The 17731-nt window shown below is 45.9% G+C and overlaps 1 pseudogene; it reads right to left on the reverse strand.

The window, feature by feature from the left end:
• Positions 1 to 1306: 1306 nt before the first annotated feature.
• On the reverse strand, positions 1307 to 1427 carry LOC145417079 (5S ribosomal RNA; annotated as a pseudogene).
• Positions 1428 to 17731: the final 16304 nt, after the last annotated feature.

The following is a 17731-nucleotide window of genomic DNA, read 5'->3' on the forward strand; positions in this document are numbered from 1 at the left end:
GGGTGGCGTGGGAGTGGGGTGGTGGAGGCGTGGGAGTGGGATGGTGGTGGCGTGGTAGGAGGGTGGGGATGGGGTGAGAGTGGGGTGGGAGTGGAGTTAGGGATGAGGTTATGGGTGGGGGTTGGGGTTAATGCTTCACGTCATTACTGGTTAATTTCCCTAAACCCGAATTCTCGTCGAGCACGGAGTCTCCCTAACACCTTTTCCCTTGCGATTTATTTTTGGAAATGGCTGGTTAATATCGTTTTGTACATTATTTAAGCAGAGTATGGCGATGTTAGAAGGATTGAAATAACATAAATTAGGATAGAAAGGTGTAGTAAGCAAAGTAAATCGCTTAGGAAAAGGTGCTTGGAAGGCTTTTGAATGCATGAAACACAGGATCGTCTTTTAAGTGGATTTTAAGGCAGCGTAACACCTCTTCCTAGGTGATTTATTTTGCACTTCGCACCTCACTGTCCTGTTGTATGTTACTGACGCAAAAGATATCAAATCGATGTAAATAAACGCAGATTAATATCCAAGTGTAATGAGTAAATAAATCACTAAGGAACAGGTGCCACGAAGCTTTCAGTGTCATCTAGAATACGGCTCAAAATCATAAAATAAAAAAAAATAAAAAAAATCGAGGGTGTTTGCAGAATGAAAGTGGAATTATATATGTGAAGACCATTATACCAAACACAATTATTCCTTTACTCTCTCTCTCTCTCTCTCTCTCTCTCTCTCTCTCTCTCTCAAAGTCTCCATCGCCAGTTCAAGACACCCTTCCCTTGCGCACAAATCACGGGGAGTCACCTGCTCTCCCCGTCATCATCGCATTACTCTCGCTCACCTGCACTTTCGAACATGCCACTCACACGAAGCGACAAAACTCAATCAATCTACATATTATTTCCCTCACACACGCGGCAGTCGGCTCAGTCTCATATATTTTTGATCATAATTTACGCTTCCTGTAAAATGACGTCTTTTTATATATATATAATACGGGGAAACGTTTGCCAAAATTCCGAAGGTTCCTACGGGTAAATTAAGGAGGTAATTTGGGGGGTTAATTTCGAATACAAAAGTGTTATATCGGCCTTCGTAAATTTCTTGGTGACTACGGAGAGAGAGAGAGAGAGAGAGAAAGGACCTAATAGGTGAATTATGAGGCAATTTTCCCCCATTCGAACATTTTTTTTTTTTTTTTTTTTTTTTTGCCAGACGCCATGTATCCCAAACGGGGTGGTCAAGGGTTTAGAGTTAATTGTTTTGCAGGGAGGGGCACTAATCCTCCACCAACCCCACTTGACACGTAGGCATGCCAACAGCATCTGGTGTTCCCAGGCGGTCACCCATCCAAGTACTAACCAAACCCAACGTTGCTTAACTTCGCTGATCGGACGGGAAGCGGTGTACTCAACGTTCGTAAATGGGTGGAAATTGTTACTGCGCAGAGTAACTTCCCCATTTTTGACACATATTTTACGGGTCACCTATACAGCTGTTCTTTCCTTTAAATTTATGCACAATGGCGTCTATAGTTTATTCACTTTAACTTGGCCCAGATTCTCGTCCTTCTGGAACTCATTTCACGTAGCTCAGTGGCAGGAAAAGATAATACTACGGCTCTACATCATTTCAGTGGAACTTTTTCGTATCTAGCATCATATTCTAGTGTTTATGTCATGTTACAGCTCAGCATTCAAGATGGAGAGATGGCAATTTTAAGCCAAGTTAGAGTGAAAAGAGTATAGTTCAGTTTTTCTAGATACTGTAAGACGACTTTACTTAGCTGCGAAGAGATCTTAGTGGAGAAGTTAGGAAGCAATCCCATTAACCCCTTCACTCAATGGGACCTCTTCTAAACGAAATGGAGTCGTGTGGCCTTGGCTAGAAGACGAAGAAGAAGAAGAAGAAGAAGAAGAAGAAGAGGAGGAAGAACAAAAAGAACAACAACAAGAACAACAACAAATAATAATAATAAAAAGAAGAAGAAGATGTAGAAGAAGAACTATATATTGCTTATAGATCACACGAAGATCATTCAGGTAAACAATAAATATTTTCAAATGCTCAGTCACCCCTCAGAATAAGACATACAACCATCCAGTTTACATCCAGATCCCTAACTCCACTGCTGAATGAACAGGGGTAGGAGAAATAAACTTTGTCCTCCAGCCTGACCTGTACGAATATTAAACTCGAGGTGTTTGAGTTGCGAGATGGATAATTTGAGTGCCTTCAGATTTGTAAAGGGTGTGATGGGTAGGGACAGGGAAGGACAGGGAGGCTTAGAGGACGACGAGAGAGAGAGAGAGAGAGAGAGAGAGAGAGAGAGAGAGAGAGAGAGGCTACAGCAGAGAAGGAGGGTTGCGGGTATTGTACAATAAGGTGAACGGATCTTGAATTTGGCTCTCTGTTATTATGTTTTTGCTTTTTCTTACAGGGAACAATCTTGCTGGCTCCTGGCCTTTGGTTCCTTCTTTCTTGCATTTGAAAACAATATGGAGATCAGGGATAAGACAAGGGAATATGAGCATGGAAGTAAATAAGTCTTTGTACGGCAATATTGTGATCCCCACTCTAATGTATGCAGGTGAAACTTGGACCCTACTGGAGGGACACAAATCGAGAATGAGAGCAGTGGAAATGAGTTATCTGAGAGAAGAGCATGAAGTTACATAGAGAAACAGACTGATAAATAAGGAAGTGAAATAAGGAAGTGAAGGAGCGTGGTGGTGGTGATGTGGGTGTGTAAGAAGTACCCTGAAATGGAGAAAATAGCCATATGGAGAGATTGGAGAATGAGAGGCTGGCTAGAAGAGTGTATGCGCGTGAGATGGAGGGGGAGAGGGGGAGAAGAAGGCCAAGAATGAGGTTAAGGAATGGGTAGAAAGGTATATGAATGAGGATGGCGCGAGCTGGAGGGAGGACATCATTATGGGGGAGGACGGGGTGACATGTGATTCGCTTGTGGCCACCCGCACCGAGATTAAAGAGTCTGGCTATAGATAGATCGACAGATAAGCACAGGGAAGAAATCTTGTGTCTGACCGCAACGAATGAGTAGCTAAGTGCTGTGCCAACTTACATCACACACAACACACAGGGTAACACACAAGAATGAGTGAGAGAAGCCATAACAGTAAGATTAGCACAACAGTGAGACAGCACGCAACAGGTGGCATAACACAGGCAACAGAGACAGATATACAGTAATAGCGATGCTGCGTGTCAGAGTGAAAGCTAAACCATGAAGCGGAGGGAAAGGGAGGTAAAGATGAAGTGGAGGGGGAGTGTAATGAACCTGGGATGATGGATTAACTATCAAATGACATTCCACAGTCGCACCGTCATGTCCACTTCTACTCCATGTCGTGGGACCAGAGTGGACATTCACAGGGATGAGTTACGACTTTTTTCTCCCCTAACAAAGATTTCTTTTGTTTGTCTGGTAAAAAGATACAAAGGAGAATTTAAATATGAGATAGCTTATGAAAATTTACCTCTACTAATCGAGATCTGTTTTTCCAGGGAGAAGGAAAGACATTTGACGACTGAGTGACTTGGGGGAATTTCCTCTTGTAACTTTGGACTTCTCTTCAGGAGGAAGAAAAAGAGACAAGAGAAAGATGTGCATTGTCCTCTCATAAATAACAGAAATTCCCTCTTGTAACCAGAATTTGTATTTTCAAGAAGGAAGAGGTCAAGAAAGATGCTACATTCTCCACCCATTCTCTGTCTTAGATAAAATAAAATTCCAAAAAGAAAAAATTAAAATTCCTAAAATTCCATATTCTCTTCAAGGGGTAGAAGCTCGTGGCTGAGATGTCTCGGTCAAACGCCTGAGGGTTCAAATGTTTGCTCATCAGACTCATGTTTGACCCCGACTTTCGTACTCTACCACTCGACCACCTGGCTGAGAGAGAGAGAGAGAGAGAGAGAGAGAGAGAGAGAGAGAGAGAGAGAGAGAGAGACGTAAACCCACCACTTTTATAACCCTTATTTTTTTTTTTCATTTTCGTTTCCGCTATAACAGACCTATTTTCTGTTTCCTTTTCTCTAACCTCAAGATATTTTACCCATACTAGGAAGGACTTAGAACTAGGGAGGTTAGACAGAGCCTTCCATAACCTCCCCCACGATAAGAAGCATTGCATAAGGTGATAAAAACCGCTTAAAAGTAGCAACAATAAATCAAGACGTCATTATAGTGAAAAGCTTGACAACTGTTGCACGCTGTATATTTATTTTTTGTTTTTCTCTTTTTTTCGGTCACTTGCGTTGTACTTTCCCTAAAACTTTATATTATGGATATTATTACTTTACTTTAGTTGCCGTGTAAGGGAAGGTGCTGTACAAGTAAATAAATCGCTCAGGAAAGACAGCTGCGTCTGATCGATACCCTAGGCTGACAAAACAGAGGTTATGTTGTGAAGCGTGTGTCTGTCTGTCTGTCTATCCATCTATCTTTCTATCTGTCTGTCTGTTTGTCTGTTTGTCTGTCTGTCTACCTATCTGTCCATCTGTATCTATCTACCTATCTAACTGTCTGTATCTATCTATCGGTCTGTCTGTGTCTATCTACCCGTTTGTCTATCAACCCATCTATCTGTCCATGTGTCTGTGTCTGTGTATGCGTATGTGCTGGTGTGTGTGTGTGTGTGTGTGTGTGTGTGTGTGTGTGTGTGTGTGTGTGTGTGTGTGTATGTATGTATGTATGTGTGTGTAATAACAACAAGGTAACTCTTCTAACACACCGTACGAGACCCCAAACACTTTTCACTGCCTCCCTTAATGTTCCACTGGGCAAGGAAGACGACAAGGGAGAGTGAGTTTCACTGCTGCGTGATTGACCTGTTTCCCACTGCGCCTTTCACGGCCACCGCACGAAGGCCCCCAGCAAATGCCAGTAATCAGTGCCAATCGAAAGGTTTACACACGAAAGTATACACATGAACGGGTGACATGCGACATTCTTACACGAAAGATGTACATACGAAAGATCTGCACACGAAAGGTTTAAGCACGAAGGGTACACCCATGAGAGGCATACACACGAAAGGCATACACACGAAAGATATGCACATGAAAAGTCTACATAGGAAAGGTATACGTGAAAGAGGTATAAACATGAAAGGTATACACACGTTAGGAACACACGAAAGATCCACATGAAAAGTCTACACGAAAAGTTTACACAAGAAAGGCATACACGTGAAATTAGTCGCTTTAAGTAATCAAATTAGGCTGATAAAAATAAATGTATATACTCACAGAAATTGTTAACGTTTGTAGTTCAAGGGCGTAGCTACAGGGGATGGGGAAGGGGGGCTGTTCCGCAGTCAGGACCTCCCCCCTCCCACACTCGCTCTCTCATTTGTGTGGAGAGAGAGAGAGAGAGAGAGAGAGAGAGAGAGAGAGAGAGACTGGCCCCACCTTGATCCATGAAAACCTGTTTGCGTAAATTAAATCAACACTCCCTCCACTACACCACTGCCAATCACTTCATTCACTTTAAGACAGTCCTCTTGTTGTGAAAAGGTTAATGAAGGTTGTATGTAGCTTCTTTTCACTGTGTATTTTCTAGGTTGCATAAAATCGTCTGGAGATAGCGCAAATGAAAATAATAATAATAACAATAATTATCTATCTATCTATCTATCAATTGCCAGACACCATAATCCCGTAAAGGGTGGCCATTTGACACTGAGTTGTTTTACAGGGAGGGGCACCAACCCTCCACCAACCCACTTATTGACATGTAGGGAGCACGTATGGTTTGGTTATATAGTTACCACCTAGCGTTGTAAATGGTTTCTTGGCTGACAGGAAACCATTTTTTTTTTTTTTTTTTTTTTTTTTATGTGTCCGACTCTGGGCAAAGGCTTCAGAGCCTATTGCTTGGGGGCACTGACCTATCCCAAGGCCCAGTAGTCCTCCTACACCTCCACATGTCACCACTTCGGCGCTAACACCCACCGTCCATATTGAATACATGCTAGGGCTGTCTCATACAGGACTGGTGTATTGGTATTAGCGGGGGTATTTTTACGACATGTCGGCGGGTCATCTGGTAGATCAGGAAAGTCTGCTTTTTAGGAGATTCAAATCCTCAAACTGTTCCCTGCCCCAGCCGGGATTCGATCCTGGGTCCATTAGGACCGCAGGCCGCCTCTCTACCGATTCAGCCACGCCTCCCCCATTTGGCTTGTAACTCAATGTAAAGCCACCTGTAAAGGAAAGAAAAGGAATAAGAAGTGACAGGAAAGATAGGAGAAATAGGAAGAGGGAGGGCAGGCACAGAAAAAGAATAATAAAAGCTAAGGAAGTAGGCAGCACTACATCAAGTGAGTGGATGATGGTCGCCATCACCTACCACCAACAATAATAACAATAATAGTAATTCAGTGAGTGCAAAACCTGCGCCCATTAACAGGTCTTAGGGCCGAATATCTGATTTTGCCCTGTGACCTTGATCCCTCGATGTGTGACTCTTAAAATCGAATTACTTCATTCTTGCCTAATCCCTAACCCTTCCGCCAAGTTTCGCTTGGATCAAATTAAAACCATTTGAATTGATAATGTCCAGTGACGTGGATGACTGACCTTTCCTTGTGGCCCTGACTTTTGGCTGAGTCTCATTATCCCCTAAACACATTTTCTCATGTGGTTTATATTTGACATTTTGCTGTGACAAACAGTATACCAGTCTCTTAAGTGATCCTTGCTTTAACCACCAAGTTTGATCCAAATCACATCAAAACTAATTTATTTTGTCCACACACTGACACACAAGCTGAACTTTGACCTTGCCCTATGACCATTACCTTTGGGTGGTTATTTTGAAGACTAAATCCCCTCGTTGCTGCTTAACCATTAACGTTTCCACCAACTTTGGTTCCAAACAGATCAGAACCATTGAGTTGACCTCTTGTGACCTTGACTTTGACCTCGCCTTGTAAACTTAATCCTTGACTAATGTTTTCAAAATCGAATCTTTTTATTCCTGCCTTATCCTCAACCCTTCCACAAAGTTGGGCCTAAATCAGATAAGAATTGTCTTTGACCTTGCTCTCTGATTTGACCTTTGACCTACTTTCTAAAAAATAAATAGTAGTCGTATTTCTTGGCTGACCCAGGTCGAGTTTGATAATTTTACTGATTTATTTATTTATTTAATTATTTATTTATTACTTCACCCAGCGAAAATTGGAGGAGGTTATGCATTCACTCCTGTCTGTCTCTGTCCACAAGATGACTAAAAAAAATATTGATGGGTTTTAATTATATTTTGTGGGTATATGGGTAATGGGCCAAGGAAGAGTTGATTCAATTCTGGTGATGATCTGAGTTCGTGTCCAGGTTCAGATCTTTTTTGTTTTTTTTCCACAATATATTTCAAACAGTTATTGATGGATTTCAATGATATTCATGGGCCAAGGAAGAGTTGACAAAATTTTTGGTGATGATCTGAATTTCTGGTATATGCATTGCTGGCGGTATGAGTTCCCTTGTTTATTTATGTGACAACACTCGGTTTTCTTGTACAATATTAGCGTTAGAAGTGAATTACAGCTGTCATTCATATATTTCCTGTAATGAACGTTTACATATCTGTGAGAGTGAGGTCGCTATTGGTACACTACTAAGAGCATTTTGGTACAGGAAAGATCTATCTATCTATCTATCTATCTATTGCCAGACGCCTCAATCCCGTTCGGGGTGGCCACAAACAAATCGCCTCCACGTCTCCCTGTCCCCCGCCATTTCACTGCCCCGCTTCCAACGCACACCCCCCTCTCTCATATACCTCTCCACCCCATCCCTCCATCTCATCCTCGGCCTCCCCCTCCCTCTTCCCCCCTCCACTTCACTCACATACACTCTTTTCGTCAGTCTTTCACCCTCCATCCTCTCTACATGGCCAAACCACCTCAGTGTATTCCTCCTAACGCTTCCTATCACATCCACATCCACACCACAACGCTCCTTTATATCCTCATTTGTCAGCCTGTCTCTCCAGGTGACTCCACAGGCTCCTCTTAAATAACTCATTTCCACTGCTCTCACTCTTGACTTGTGTCCTTCCAGCAACGTCCAAGCTTCACTTCCATACGTTAGAGTTGGTATCACAATACTGTCATGTAGTAACTTTTTCACTTCCATGCTCACTTCCCTGCTTCTTATCACTGCTTTCAAGGAACCAGCAACCTTTCTTCCCTGCTGTACCCTTTCAAGCACTTCACCCTCCAAACCTCCATCCTTACTCATCACACTACCCAAGTACTTAAACGTACTCACATTTTCCAATTCCTCACCATCCAACCTCGCTGTACATTCACTGACTTCACCTCTCTCAAAGACCATCACTTTACTCTTCCCTACATTCACCTTTAGATTCCGTTTCTTACACACTCTCCCAAACTCATCCACCAAGCCTTGCAGCTCTCCTTCGTCTTCACTCAACAACACAGAAAGATATTAAGATTTTTTATTTACATAATGGAGTAGGACTGAGTATGGAAGGAGAGTATTGGAGTTTGTGTTTGCGTGGGAACTTTTCCTGCCAAGCAGAATTCCCACGCACCCCCGGCCCACGCCTGGGGCTTGGCAGGCAGTCTGACTCAGGCCAGGCTAGTAATAGGACGTGCCCATACCTGGACCTCATACAATAAATCTCAAGCTGGCCTCGCTGTTTCTATCTCCCTCCTAGTCCCAACCACAACATGGCGTAGGGGAGTTCTACTGGTGACCCAGGGGCGGTGCTGCTAGTGCCCAAGCAGGTGAACCCACAATCAAAGGACTGGTTCCCACCACATGGTGCCAGGAGACCACTTGCACAGCAACATGTACAATGTGCCACCACCCCAGCTACGACCTCCAGGGATGGGGATAATCTACCAGCCGGTGCACTCAGCCCTACACCCGGAGGCACTGGTCCAGTGGCGAGCACCGGCACCATCTGCAACTCCTAGGAGGGCTACTATGGAAATGTTTCCATCCCAGTTTGAGGCGAGGGCTCGCAATGTTGGGTGCTACAGCGGTGGTTGCAGGTGAGTCCCACCCTTGGCCATGGGTTATGTGAGATTGCTGTGTGATCCTGAAGTGCAGCAATGCATGGACGCATGGGTGGCCAAGCATAGCTTCGAGGCCATGTGCACAAAGGAGGCCGTTGGCTTGGTGAGGAGCGTGGTGGTGCGCCCCAGGTGCTCTGTGGGAGCGTAGTTGAACTTCTTCACGTACACGCAGGAGCCCAATGATAATGTGCATTCATGTGTAGTAAAACGTAAAGCCAAAGCAGCAGAGTGATTTTAAGTGCCCCCAGTGTTCTACAATTTCAACGATTTCATGCTATCAAAAAAGCTTGTGATAGGGCTGCGCAACCTCAATATGAAAACAGAAGTGCCGCGGCGACTTCCAGTGTTGCGATCCATGGAAGATATTACAAAAGCCTGTGAGGTGTTTGAACCAGCAGAGAAAACAGTGGGAGTGCACGGCCATGGTGGTGTAGCAGGTGCTTCAGTGAGTGACAAAGAGGAAGTGGAAGCAGCCAGTGCCACTCGGTTGCAGCAGGCGGGTGCAGGGCCACCCCAGCCTTGTGCCCCTCCCCCACCAGCAAAGGGCTGCCAGAGGTGTAGCGGCAGCAAGTGTAGATGGCAGTGCCAGTGCCCTACCATCAAGGCCACCGGCCACAGATGCATACGTCGCCAAGGCGGCCCAGCCACACCAAAACCACTGGCAGTCTCAGGTTAGTCAGCACTGAGGTATCAGCATGCCTTAGGGTGGAAGTGATGTGTGACAACCCTCCCGCAGCATGTGAGGTGACGGCAGTAGCTGATACAGGTGCATAGGTATGCATAGCGGGAAACCATCTCATGCAGGGCCTCCAGTTGACTCCGCGAAGTCTACAGAGGACTTGCGTGAGTATTAATCACCTCGCAGGCAGGAGCATATGCGTTGTGGGATGCAAGGAATGCTGCTTCAGTGTGGGAGGAAGGACTGCTGTGGCTAGCCTGTACTTCACTGACGGAGTGCAGCGGCTGTACCTGTCGCTGCAGACGTGCAAAGCACTGGGCATGGTGCCACATGACTTTCCCAGCATGCCAGCAACTGTACGGGTGTTTGAACAGGTGGAAGAGCTCTCAACCTGCAACTCCCCCATAAGCCCTGACAGAAGAAAATGTGAACCTCGTGGAAAAATGGTTCCTGGAGCACATCGGGCGCACGACATTTTCAGTGAACTGTGCCTCTCTGCCAGAATGAAAGGGCCAGCCCACCCTATCCACCTGCACCCCTGTTCCAAGCCCTATGCGGTGCACATGCCAGCATCCATCCCCCACCACTTCTATGACGAAGTTCACCAGCAGTTGGAAGAGGACATAAGGAAGGGTATTATCGAGCCTGTACCAGCTACAGAACCCACTGGATGGTGTTCCCGTATGGTGGTGGTCCCGAGGAAGGACGGGCGACTGCGCAGAACAGTGGACTATCAGCGAGGAGACTCACCACACCTGCCCTCCATTTGACACAATCACCAGCATGCTGAAGCACACGTTCAAAACAGTGGTGGACACTTATTCAAGGTATCACCAGATCCCCCTGAATGAGGAAAACAAGAAGCTGACCACCTTCATCACCCCATGGAGCCGCTTCTGCTACCAGTGTACACCCATGGGCTACTGTGCAGGGCAGGATGCCTTTACCAAGCACTTTAACGATGTAACAGTAGATATCCTCAGGAAACTGAAATGTGTTGACGACATGCTCCTGCATGACCGTAGCATCACCAATGCTTTCCGGTACACATACCAGTTCTTGTGAACGTGTGCAGAAAATGGGATCACGCTCCACCCAGACAAATTCCACTTCTGCAGGAGAAGCATGACCTTCCCAGTTTATCTGCTCAGCTGGGAGGAGTATCAGCCCAGCCAGGACTTGCTAAGCAGTATAACCAATTTCCAGATGGTGCCACACCCCTCCCTCTCAGATATCTGGTAGTGGTTCGGGCTGGTGAACCAGGTGGTGCCATTCCTCACCATTGCCCCACTCATGGAGCTCTTCAGTGAATTATTGAATCACATGGAAGGTGGTGTACTGGGATGGCCAACTCCAGTCCATCTTCGGGTCAACAAAGGAGGCTAAAGGCAAGCTTGTGGTGGAGGACCTCCAGTATTACTACACCACATGGACCACAGCAGTGTTCACTGGCTTCAGCAGGCTTGGCATCAGTTTTGTGGTCATGCAGAAGTACTGCCAATGTGTGTCTCAAGAGGTTCCCTTGTGCTGCAAGGGCGGCTGGAAACTGGCCCTGTGCAACAGCCACTGTCTAACTCGACTGAGAAGAACTACTCAACATTGGAGGGGGAGGCCCTTGCCATTGCATCGTTCCTGAAAAGGTGCGTTTGTTTCTGTTGGGATGTCCAGACCTCACCTTCATCACAGACCATGGGCTCTCCAAGATCTTCAGAGACATAGAGCTGAAAGACATCAGCAACCCCTGCAGACTCAGCCTTAAAGAGAAGGCATTTATATACTCATTTTGCATAAAGTACCTGAAGGGGGAGGCGAACCATGCAGCAGACACACTTTCAAGATTCCCCTTGCTTTGGGGTGGACTGGACAAGACAGACCTGGAGAAAGACGAGGCTACATGTGCTGCAGTCATGGTGGTGATGGCCTGTGCTCTAGAAGATGAAGAAGGCCCCATCATGGACGTCTGTCAAGTGGAGGAGGAAGCACACCAGGATGAGGACTACAGGCTTCTTTACAAGCGTGTGAGCTCCTGGGACTGGGTTGACTGGAAGGACAAGGAGCTGATAGCATTCCGCCCATACTACCTGTCCTGCCAGGGGGACACTGTCATATATGCCAGTGACGAGGGGCACCTGCAACTTGTAATTCCTACAGTCCTTCAACACGTGGTACTTGCCAACCTCCACACAGGTCACCAGGGCAGGGATTCCATGCTCAGGTGCACCAGACAATGCATGTACTGGCCTGTCATAGATGCTGAGGTGGGGCAGAAGAAGAGGCACTGTTAATTATGCGAAATCAAAGCCCCATCACAACCCGTGGAAAGTTTGCTGCCCACACCCCCACTGGAGTACCCCTTCTGGCAAGCAGTGGCTGACCCGTTCCAACTGGAGGGGGAGGAGTACATCGCTCATGCAGACAGGTTAGCTGGCTAGCTGGAGGTGGAGCATCTGCCCAGGGACACCTCCAGCACACAGCCCATAACGGCCTTTCATAAATGGTTCAGAAGGTTCGATATCCTGGAGGTCCTGTCTTGTGACGAGGGTACGAACCTCGCGAGTTGGGAGACAAGGGTGTTCCTATCTGCTTGGTGTGTGCAACTGAGAGTGTCGTCGGCCCATTACCCACAGTCCAATGGTTTGGTGGAGGCAGCAGTCTAGTCTGCTTAGAGGCTGCTGAGGAACAACAACAGCCCAGGAGGCTCCCTGGACTCAGAGGCAGCTGCCAGGGCCATATTTTTGTACCTCAACACCCCGCTACACATTACTGATGCGTCCCCAGCCCAGCTACTGATGTGGCGTCAGCTGAGATACTCTGTACCCACTGCCAGGGAGCACTACAGAATCAGCAGGTGGTGGGTCGGGATGCTGAGAAGCAGGGAATGGGCCACGGCCCACACTGGGGACACAGCAGCCACGAGATTCAACCAGACAGCACACGATCTCGCCCTTCTCAACCCAGGCCAGTGGGTGCACCTACAGAACCAGGATATGGGATGGGACCATGTAAGGGTTTTTGTTGACACACCAGCCGCTAGGCAATACATGGTGCGACTGGATGACAGTGGGCGAGCCTCCCTCAGGAATCCCCGCCACCTCCATCCCTACGAAGAGACCGGGGAACAGACACCCACCACACACGTCTAGGGTGGTCCCCAGCGGGAGGACGAAGGCAGGGAGGAGGCCCCTCAGCTTCTCCCTCCCCTGGAGAGGCTGCGGCGTGCTAGGCGCGCCCCAAGACATGTAGAAAACTATGTACCATGACATTGCACTATTTTGTACCCCTAGGCATTTTAATGTATTTTGTAATGTGTATAACCTTGTTACACTTATACCATGATACCAGTGCAATGGTTGTCCCAACACATGTAATGGAATTTTTTTGTGTTGCAGCAATTATGCAATGCTTGAGTCAGCATATATTATGTAACATGTAAATTTTGCCAGCATTGTGTCATGTACGCCTAGCCTTAAGTTGTGCTGAGTGTCAGTATCTGCTCATTGTTTTGATATTGCAATGACCTCCCTCTTTCTTATCCAATTTTTGTATTAACACTACAGGAAGTGGGGAATTCACTGCAATGGAAAGGGGGTGTTGGAGTTTGTGTTTGCACTGGAACTATTCCCTCCAAGCGACATTCCCGCCTGGGCCTTGGCGGGCAGTCTGACTCAGCCGCGCTAGCGATAGGACGTACCCATGCCTGAACCTCTTAGAATAAATCTCAAGTTGGCCCTGCTGTTTATATCTCTCTCCTGGTCCTCACCCCAACAGAGAGTGTGTGTGATTGAGGTGGAGGTGGGAGGGGAAGGGAGAAACCGAGGATGGAGGGATGAGGATGGAAGGGTATATGAGAGAGGGATGTGTGAGTTGGAAAGGGGCAGTCTGATGGATGAGAACAGAATGACATGGAGGCGAATCGTTTGTGGTCACTTCTTTCGGAATTAAGGCGTTTGGCTATAAATAGATAGATTTACCTTTTCATATATACTGTGTATATATATATATATATATATATATATATATATATATATATATATATATATGGATCTATAGGCTGTCTATAAAATATAGGGGCAGCAAATATTTTTGTAGTAGTTTTTCCTATAACATCGTTTTCTTTCATTCCGTTGCTTCTTATAGAGCACTTTTGAACGGTAGCTAAAGCAATGTTGCCACATTCCATTGATACTTTTCGAAACGAAGGATCTTTTATGCTGAATCTGAACTTGCATAGCAGCCGGCTAGCCAAAAGTCTGCTGCATGCTTGCTATGGGGGTCTGAGTGTATGAAGAGACGTTGAAAAGTAGCACAAAACTTCAGTACAACGGAGAGTGGCTCCTTTGCGCTGATATTAAAAAAAAAACAGACCGTGAGAAAGGGAATCTTTAGGCACTTGAGGGGAGGGGGGACGTCGTTCGACCCTCTCGATCTACCCCCCCTCCCCTTGCTACGAGCCCGTTCACTCACCCTCCAACTCCACCCCCACTGACGTGGAGTCCCTTCGTGCATCTCTCCAGACAAAGACTCTTCCCGCCCTAAGAGTCTTTCAGCAGGAACGATCGAACTGCTCCAGCCATGAGTTCCATGCTCCTTCCCTTGGCCTCCTCCACCCTGAGTTAACTCTCTCAGAGATCACCTTGTGAGCAGGACCAACATCAGGAGAATGGACCACGAGCCCACATAACTGGAGTTGGCGCTGACGTATTATGTGAGTTATAGGCCTCGTCTCACGGAGTAGTCACTCGTTATGCACGCGATAGTACCAGCTGTATCCCATGATCCTTTGGAGGTACTTACCAAAAGAGTCAGTTCCTCGCTTCAAGTCACTGTTTAGTGTCCAAGTCTCATAGCCATAAAGTATGACAGGGAGCACCAGTAGCCTACCTTGAAGACGCGAATTTTCGTCCTTCTTCTTAAATAACCGAAACGCCAAACACCTGAGCTGAGTGAATTCATAACTCCCCAGGCCAGACCGATGCAGAGGGAAATATCATCTGACCTACCGTCGTTATTTGCCACATTACCAAGATAGGTGAATCTTTCAAGACCTCCACATTCTCACCACATGCTTGTACAGACTATTCTGTTTCATCCAACGAGCCACCAAATGCCTGGACCTTGGTCTTGTCCTAGGAGACCTTTAATTCCAGTGATTTCTCATTCTTTTTGAAATTCCTCTAGGTCACTCAGCCATTTTCAGAACCATATTCGTAAGGTTGTAAAAGCACTTATTAGGTCAGTAAAAAGGAAGAAGAGTGGAAATGAGTTATCCTAGAGAATGCAGTTATGTGGAGAGACGTACAGACAAATGAAGAAAATGTGCTAGAAAACATTAAATTGTCTGATTATGTGGAGGAAGGAAAGATGAAAGATTAACTAGGAGATCGTATGTGAGTGAAATGGAGGAGACTAAGGGGGAAACCAGGGAAGATACAGAGTGATGGGGTGGACACTGGACAGTTATGAGAGTGAGGGGATGAGTTGGAGAAAAGGGAGCCTGGTGACGGAGGACAGATTGACATGGAGGAGATTTGTCTGTTGCCACCCCTGACGGCACTAAAACGTCTGGCTCTACATAGATACATACAGGAAAGAACTCTGCATGGGACGGCAAAAGTTAGAAGCTATATCCCGAAGCTCTTTCACTAGGACCATTGTTTTGCTTATCGGCTTTTGCTAAAATGTTATATTTAGTTTATGAGTTGGTTGAAAGCAGCATGAGGAGTTACATGGAGAGAGAGAGAGAGAGAGAGAGAGAGAGAGAGAGAGAGACTGATAAATGAGGAAGTGAAGGAGAGTTGTGGTGTGGATGTGGATGTGATAGAATACATTGAGGTGGTTTGGTCATGTGGAGAGAATGGAGAGTGAGAGACTAACGAGAAGAGTGTATGTGAGTGTCGTGGAGGGGGGGAGAGGGAGGGGGGGAGCCAAGGATAAGATGCAGGGGTGGAGTGGAACGGTATATAGGAGAGGGGAGTGTATGTTGGGGGGAGGGCAGCGTAAAGGCAGGGGAGAGGACGACATGGGGGCGATTAGTTTATAGTCACCTCTTTCAGGATTAAGGCGTCTGGATAAAGAGAGAGAGAGAGAGAGAGAGAGAGAGAGAGAGAGAGAGAGAGAGAGATTTTAATAAAGTGGGTATTCTTTCTTGGGATGCAGCACGTCTTCTGGATAGTTTTATAACAAGTTACCACCACACAACCACAACCTAACCACAACATAACCATACACGACCACAACAACCACGGCATAACCACACCACGACTACAATTAAAAACTAAAAAAAAAACACAATCCAAACCACAACCACACCACAACAAAACCACATGACAAGTACTACACAACCACACCGCAACCACAACACTAGCCACGCCACAACCACAGCACAAACCACTCCACAACCACAACACACACACACACACACACACACACACACACACATGGAAGGTAGCCATTACCACTCACGTCAGGGGGAACCATCCTTAACACAGTCTCTCTCACCCACACATTTTATGCCTCACTGTTACTGTCATTTTTCGTGTTAACCTAATGCTGGGTTGAACAGGTGATATTAACATCTTGAATTATGTTACTTTTTTTTTCTTGTTACCTGCAGATGATTTAGTTAAGCTTAAGGGAGTTATTTCGAACTGGAGAGGTTAGATTAGCCTTCATTAACAACTTCACTACATGCTGACCTTCCTAAGTTTGGGAAATCATTTGCTGGTAGTTTGATTACAATAAAAAATACGTCATAGATGATAACTTCATCCCTTCACTCCAAGGACGCTTTTTTTGCTATTTTTCTTGTTACCACTAGTCTCTTTCCAAACAAACTTGGCCTAAATCTACCATATCTCCATGTTAAATGCTGAATTGCAACAATAGCTTAGGTTTTCCCCCTATACAGTTGTTGACTTTATACACGGGTTTTATTCGCCCTTGTGTAGAGTACAACTCTCATGTGTGGAGAGGTTCCCCACATACGGCTCTTCTCAACAAGGTGGAGTCGAAGGCCCTTCATCTCAATAACTCTCCTCCTCTTACTGGCTTCCTTCAACCTCTGTCTTTTCGCTGCACTGATACATTTTTATCTCTTCTTTATTGCTGCTTCACAGTGGTCACTGCTTCTCTGAACTGTCTGCATGCATCCATCCACCACTACGGCGGGCGCGTAATATTTGTCTAGCAGCAAGCTCTCATTCCTTTTCTGTCCAACTCTGTAATGTAAGAGTTAACCGTTACTCCCAGTCCTTCATGTATGCAACAGGTCAGCTCTGGAACTGTCATCCTTTGTCTGTATTTCCTACTGAGCATGATCTCCAGTCTCTTAGACGAGGTGTGTCCAGGCATCTCGAAATGAACGGACCTTGATTTTGGCTCTCTGTTACTTTGTTTTCATTCCTTCGTGGGAGGAACAATCTTGCGGGTTTCAGACCTCTGGTTCATTTTCCCCTGCATATATATATATATATATATATATATATATATATATATATAGAGAGAGAGAGAGAGAGAGAGAGAGAGAGAGAGAATGTGGTGCTTGTCATGAAGGAGTACTACGGACACGATGTGCAGCCCGAGTAGGTTTTTTTTTTTTTGCCACTGAGGTACATGAAACCAAAGGACGAAAATCTGGTCCAAGTTAAGGTAGTCTTGTAGCGGAGGCGATGATGAAGACTACACAGTATTTAACTTTTCCATTCGAAAATTCTGGACGTGGCAAAGGTAAAATAAATAAATGCATCATCGAACTGAGGAGATTAGTAGTAGTAGTGTAGTAGTAGCAGTAGTAGTGGTAGTAGCAGGAGGAGGAGGAGGAGTAGCAGTAATGGTAGTAGTAGTAGTAGTAATAGTAATAGTAGTAGTAGTAGTAGTAGCTGTTATTGTTGTAGCTCCAGGTTCATCTGTAAAGTGAACCCAGTGGACTGCTGAATGAAGTTGCCTTTCTCTGGCCATTTTCCATCATCCTTCTGGGAGATAGTGA

This window comes from Coenobita brevimanus, chromosome 108, assembly GCF_032717465.1.
Source record: "Coenobita brevimanus isolate Jiangsu-jjx chromosome 108, ASM3271746v2, whole genome shotgun sequence".
NCBI classification, from domain to species: domain Eukaryota; kingdom Metazoa; phylum Arthropoda; class Malacostraca; order Decapoda; family Coenobitidae; genus Coenobita; species Coenobita brevimanus.